We start from the raw sequence: 7,170 nt of genomic DNA, 5'->3' as shown, positions 1-7,170 counted from the left end.
AGGCAGAGAGCAGGCAGTCTCCGGGCCTACTCTCTGCCGGCGAACGGCACTAAGCCCCGCCCCCTTCACTCAGCCACGCCCCTGACCCGTCCGGCCATGCCCCCGCTCCGCCCCCTCCTCCCAGCGGGGGGGGGGGGGGCGGCTTTCTGCAGTTAGCCTCGGGCGGCGAAAGGAGCAGGCTCACCCCTGGTGGTGACAGTAGTGCTATTGGGGGTTGTAGGCCTTCCTGAATAGGTGAGTCTTCAGGGCCTTCTTGAAGCTTGTGATTGTGGGGTCAGTCTTATGTGTCTTGGTAAGGAGTTTCAGAGTATGGGGGATGCACGGGAGAAATCCTGGAGACGGTTGTGTGAAGAACGGATAAGGACGGTGTAGGAGGTCTTTGGAGGATCTGAGGGTACATGTGGGCAGATAGTGGGAGGAGAGAGCAGAGAACGTCAGCAGATTGTGATCAGAGAGCGTGGACAGAAAATTAGAGAGACTCCATAGAAAGCAGATGCGGGTGAATATGAGGTCTGGCGTATGCCCCTTTGTGTGGGTGGCAGAGGAGGACCATTGAGAGAGACCAAAGGAAGAGGGACAGGAGACTGGAAGCAGAGGGGTGGTTTGTGTTAGTGGGGATGTTGAAATCACCGATGATGATGGTGGGGGTGTCTGTGGATAGGAAGTGTATTAGCCAGGTGGTGAAGTGGTCGATGAAGGCAGCGGTAGGTCCCGGCGGTCGATATATGACGGCTGGTTGGGGTTGAGTAGTTGCAAACAAGGGTGCACTTCAAAGGAGGGGAGGGTGAGAGCAGGTAGCGGTTGGATAGGGGCAAAGGAGCAATTGTCAGACAAGGATGCCTACACCTCCACCAGGTTTATTGTTGGGGCGGGGTGTGTGAGAATTGCAAACCTCCATAGGAGAGGGCAGCAGGGGAGGCAGTGTCTGAGGATGTCAGCCATGTTTCTGTGATACAGAGAAATGAAAATTCACGAGAGATGGAGGTCGTGGATGTAGTCAAGTTTATTGCGTACGGAATGAACGTTCCATAGCACAACGGAGAGGACAGGGGGAGTGCAGGAGCAGGCAAGATAGTTTAGGGGGCTCCGTGCACTGATGCCAGTGGTGTGGTAAGAGCCGACAGTAGGGATTTGCTGGGTGTGGTCCAGGATTGAGAGAAATGTCACCAGAAATAAGGAGTAGCAGGGAGCGGGACAGCAGGTGTAAGCAGTAGAGATGAGCGAACGGGCTTCGATCGAACTGGTATTTGATTGAATATCAGGCTGTTCGAAATATTGGATTCCAATCAAATACCACGCGGCAAATGCACAAAAAATTTGTATGCCCTCCCACCTTCCATGGCACTTTTTTGCACCAATAACTGTACAGAGGAGGTGGGACAGGAATTACGACAACGTAGGCTTCGAAAAAAAAGTGGAAAAAGTAATTGGCTGGCTAAATCAGGTGACCTCCACTTTATATGAATGGTGGATTTCAGATCCGGGTCATATGAGACTGTGAACTATGTGACTGTGAGACAGGGATAGATGTACTGGCAGGGTTAACTAGGAATGAGCTTTATTTAGGTAGGAATGTTACTCAAACAGCTCTTTGGGGCTCTGTCTCATGGCAGCCCATTATATGCTAGTCGGGATCCCTGTCAGCTTGCGTTATGCTGGTGCTGACTTTTTCCCATAGGAATGCATTGACCAGCGTTGATTGGCCGAATACCATACAGTGTACAGCATTCGGCCAATCAACGCTGGTTCTGCCGGAGGAGGTGGAGTCTAAGATCGGTCCACAGCAGTCTCCATTGTGGTCCAATCTCAGATGTAGCAGAGTTGAGCGCACAGCTTTGCTACACCTGAGATGTAGCAGAGCTGTGTCAACTCTGCTATACCTGAGATTGGACCACAATGGAGACTGCTGTGGACCGATCTTAGACTCCGCCTCCTCACAGACGAGGCTCCGGCAGAACCAGCGTTGATTGGCCGAATGCTGTACACTGTATGGCATTCGGCCAATCAACGCTGGTCAATGCATTCCTATGGGAAAAGTCAGCTCCCGCTCAACTTTGCTATACCTGAAATGTAGCAGTGCTGTGCGCTCAACGCTGCTACATGTGAGATGTAGCTGAGCTGTGTCAACACTGCTATACCTGAGATGTAGCAGAGCTGTGCCAACTCTGCTATACCTGAGATCGGACCACAATAGAGACTGCTGTGAACCGATCTTAGACTCCCGCATTATTAGTGGCGTAATACAGGGACTTGGGCATGTTAGATGCCCCCAGACATGCTTTCCCTGCTGTCCCAGTTGCATTCCAGAGGTGTTGTCATCATTTGCTGAGGTGTCATAGTGGACTTGGTGTCTCTCCTGAGTTGAATAGTGGTTTCCCATGAAACAAAGCTTTTTTTTCCCCATGGAGTTTGATATTCGTTCGAATAGTCGAATATTGAGGGGCTATTCGAAACGAATATTGAATATTTCACTGTTCGCTCATCTCTAGTAAGCAGGAGAGGGTGTGGGGAGGTTGTGTGTTTCTGGGGTGGAAAGCTTGCAGATTTGTGAGTAGCTGTGCAGAGAAGGTCAGATGTTTGGGGTAGAATAGATGGAGACATAAAGATTTTCTTACTGACATGGCTGGTTTGGAGTGGAAAAGTGGTTTTTATAAGTATGGGAAGAACAACAGTGATTATAGTGAGAAGCATTTCTGTTAGACAATTGATTGGTTTTGTTTTAGTGGGTTTGTGCTACCTTCTGTTCCAACTCTGGCCTAATTCTGATCTGCACACTTAGAGTCACACTTTGAGGTCAGAATGACCTATGCACTTAGGTTTATATAAACTAAGCAAGACATTTGTTAAATGTGCTTCAGGTGTGAATATGGGTAGAGACAGTGGCGTAACTACCGGGGTAGCGGATAGAGATGAGCGAGTACTGTTCGGATCAGCCGATCCGAACAGCACGCACGCATTGAAATGAATGGAAGCACCTGGTACTTCCGCTTTGACGCCGGCCGGCCGCTTAACCCACCGCGTGCCGGCTACGTCCATTCATTTCAATGCATGCGTGCTGTTCGGATCGGCTGATCCGAACAGTACTCGCTCATCTCTAGTAGCGGATGCCACAGAGCCCGGGACATTAGGGGCTCGGCGACAGCTGCTACCGCTGTGTTTTTTTTTTTTTTTAATAAGCCGTTACCAGCTGGAGTTACTCCAACTGGTAACGGGACCTACTTACTTGCCGATCCTGGCAGGGACCGGGATCAGTAAGTGACGCCACAGGCCCCATAAGCACTATTATACTCGGGGGGGGGGGGGGGGGGGTGTCTTTTCGGACCCCTGAGTATAATGATCGGAGGCCCAGGAGAGGTAACTGAACATAAAAAACAGTGTTACTTACCTCTCCCTGCATGCTTCGGACCTAGTTGCGTGACATCACATGACCTGGACCTGCGTCCATATTCGTCGCGACGCAGGCCCCCCCGGTCACATACGTCTCAGCTATCATTGAAGATGGCCAACAGCAGCGAAAAAAGCAGTGGAGCCGGGAGATAGGGAAGTGATTTTTTATGTTTTTATCCCCCCTGGGTCTCTGATTATTATACTCTGAATAATAATTGTTCATGGGTGTCCACAAAGGAGCATAATAGTGTGTGCAGGGGCCACTATGGGGCATAATACTGAGTGCAGGGGCCACTATGGGTTATAATACTGTGTCAGAGGCCACTATAGGGCATAATACTGAGTGCAGGGGCCACTATGGGTTATAATACTGAGTGCAGGGGCCACTATGGGGCATAATACTGTGTGCAGGAGCATAATGCTGTATGAAGGGGACCACTATGGGGCATTATAGTGTGCGCAGAAATGCGGGGGGGGGGGGGAGGCATGTAAAAAGTTCCTAGTTACACCACTGGGTAGAGTGACATGGAGATAGAATCAAACACACGGAACAATCTTAGTTCATCAGGAGGAATATATGGGAAGGTTGTTTCTGATAGTAATTTGCAGTGAAAACTGCAGTTTACCGCGTCCTTGATGGTAGGACGCGGTGTCGGATGTGCTGCCGACGTGCGCGCCGGTCATCTGGGCTTTTATACTTTAACCACGCCCCCAATCCGTCCCACAACTGAGGTGGTGCGCTCCTATTGGTCGCGCCCATCATCTGGGCTTCTGATGCATTGTACGGGGCGTGTATACTGGTAGTAGACGCTCACATGGATCCTGCGTAATACTGGCTGGCGAACCTCAAGTCCCAGCGAGTCTTTAGATGACAAAAAGAGGCTATAGATACACAACTAGATGTTAGGATGTATATGATATGTATAATTCCATGATGGAATACCAGATCGATGTCTACCGATAACAAAGTATGTTGTAACGATGGCAATCTTGATAACCTGGTCTTTCAGGGCATTGAGGTGGTGAGAACCAATCCAAGGGGGGGTGACCTTGATAAAAGAATCCTCCAAAAGGAGGCTGAATGGACTTTTAGATTAAAAAGCTTGGCCCCAAGGGGCTTAAATGAGAACATCAATTATAGCTGTTTCATTTGAGACATATGAACTATGGGTGCCCCTAATAGGGAAAAGACTGTGTTTTTGCATATGGTTCATTATTGTGAACTAAATTTGACACCAGAAGTCAAAATGATTTGACTTCTATCAAATGATATATGTCATATGAGCTATCCTATATTTGAGTATATACATGTGGAGAGGGATCTTGAGGAATCTTGGTCTTCATCCACAATATGCGCTTATGTTATGTCCTGGGCGCTGTGGATTTCGTATCCGATGTTTGACAGTTCTCTGTATGAACAAAAACATACTTACCTTGTTATTGTTAGATAGTTCTCTGTATGAATAAAAACATACTTACTTTGTTATCGGTAGACATCGATCTGGTATTCCATCATGGAATTATACATATCATATACATCCTAACATCTAGTTGTGTATCTATAGCCTCTTTTTGTCATCTAAAGACTCGCTGGGACTTGAGGTTCGCCAGCCAGTATTACGCAGGATCCATGTGAGCGTCTACTACCAGTATACACGCCCCGTACAATGCATCAGAAGCCCAGATGATGGGCGCGACCAATAGGAGCGCACCACCTCAGTTGTGGGACGGATTGGGGGCGTGGTTAAAGTATAAAAGCCCAGATGACCGGCGCGCACGTCGGCAGCACATCCGACACCGCGTCCTACCATCAAGGACGCGGTAAACTGCAGTTTTCACTGCAAATTACTATCAGAAACAACCTTCCCATATATTCCTCCTGATGAACTAAGAAGGGCCACACGGAACAATCTGGTGAAAAAAAAGGGGGGGCACAACAGGAAATGGTGACTGGGACTTCAAAGCTAATCTAGTTACATCAAAGTGGATAATATCATACCAAAGAAAGAGTTGGAGTTGTGGTTGAAGCAGGAATGGATTTAGGGCAGAAACATACCAAAGAAAGTTGTATTTTACCTCACAGAAACTAATTGTGATGTCACAGTTTTTTACCTAAATTTATCTAGTTGTCATGTGACAGAATCCAGTATCTTACCTGCCTGAAACCAATCACAACACAGCTTTCATTTAGTATTTTACTGTTCAAAAAGCTGTGCTGTGATTGGTTACTATGGACTACAAAGACGGCTTTTCCTTTACCCTATCTCTACACAACATTAAAGTCAATGCATGTGTATAGGAGCTATTCACATTAGAGATGAGCGAGTACTGTTCGGATCAGCCGATCCGAACAGCACGCTCGCATAGAAATGAATGGACGTAGCCGGCACGCGGGGGGTTAAGCGGCCGGCTGCCGTCAAAGCGGAAGTACCAGGTGCATCCATTCATTTCTATGGAGCGTGCTATTCGGATCGGCTGATCCTAACAGTACTCGCTCATCTCTATTAGTAACTATTTAAAAGTTACCTTAAATGGTAACTAAAAAACTTGGTCTCATTTAATTGAGCATGTGATTCTGGACCAAAATGTAATGCACTTTAATTAAAAATGTTGCCTTGTCGCCCTCCCCCTGCCCTGGTGATTTTTGCCCCCTCCTCCCTTGTTGTCTGTGCCCGCCTGGTGTTTTTTTGTTTCCCCCTTCTCTCTCCTCTCTCATCCTTGTTTTTCCTTTGACATGCCTGTTTTTGGACTTGTTTGTCCATCAATGCACCAGCTAATGACATTGTTTACCTTTTCCTGTGTTCTACATTTTGCATTTCTTCTGTGCTGCTTTCTCCCTGAAAAACCTCTCTGAGGGTAAGTTCACATGGGGTTTTTTGGTCAGGATTTTGAGGCCGTATCCGCCTCAAAATCCTGACCAAAAAGATGGCTCCCAGTGAAATTGAGATGCTCATTCTTCCGGCCGATTCGCCTCACGATTCGGCCTGAAGACACTCCCTCCTCCGACTAGGCCCATTTATTGGGCCTTATCTGGAGCGGCGTGCGCGACTGGATGCAGGTGCAGTGCACTGGCATTCAGTTGTGGCTACCTGTTTTTTGGTCTGGAAGACGGCTCCACAGTAAGTACGGGGGGGAGGGTCTGTTCTCTCTGCACACAGAGAATGAAAAGGGGAGAGGCTGATTCTCCTCACAGCCTCCACAAACATCTGCAAACTGTCTTTTTGGTGCAGTGGACTGAACATTCTTGTACAGCTCATTTTCACAGCTTTTAATGCAAAAAAAAAAAAAAAAAGTTCTATGTACTGTATGTTATTACAGATGGGATATTATTCACAGACACCAAGCAGCTTTCCTGACTGTGCTCATGGATTGCTCTTTTTCTGTGTCAGAAATATTTAATTGCCTTATGCTTGCGTATATTGGCCTTATATTTGAAGTTTAGTGTTCCTGGATTTCCTATATTACGTTCTCTTGGGCTTTTCTCAGCTATTTGTTTGCAATTGTACAGTTACTTCTGGCATAATTACATGTAAACAAACTAGTAGTAGTCATAATGGATACGGTAAGTGGACAGACTGTTCCTTATTGTACACTCCCCAGCACAGAGACAAATGTAAAATGCTCTGCAGCTATAAAGGAGCTATTAGCAACAGGACAATAGGACACCATGCGTGAAAGTTTATACCGTCATAGTTCAGACTACGCAGCAAGACCCTGAAGATATTTAAACTTTTCATGAAAACACAGGTAACCTTTAAAATGTATGATAATTCTGTTTTGGTT

The sequence above is a fragment of the Leptodactylus fuscus genome, chromosome 4 (genome assembly GCF_031893055.1).
Source record: "Leptodactylus fuscus isolate aLepFus1 chromosome 4, aLepFus1.hap2, whole genome shotgun sequence".
NCBI lineage: Eukaryota > Metazoa > Chordata > Amphibia > Anura > Leptodactylidae > Leptodactylus > Leptodactylus fuscus.
The sequence above is the reverse complement of the archived record's forward strand: the minus strand, read 5'-3'. Positions refer to the sequence as shown.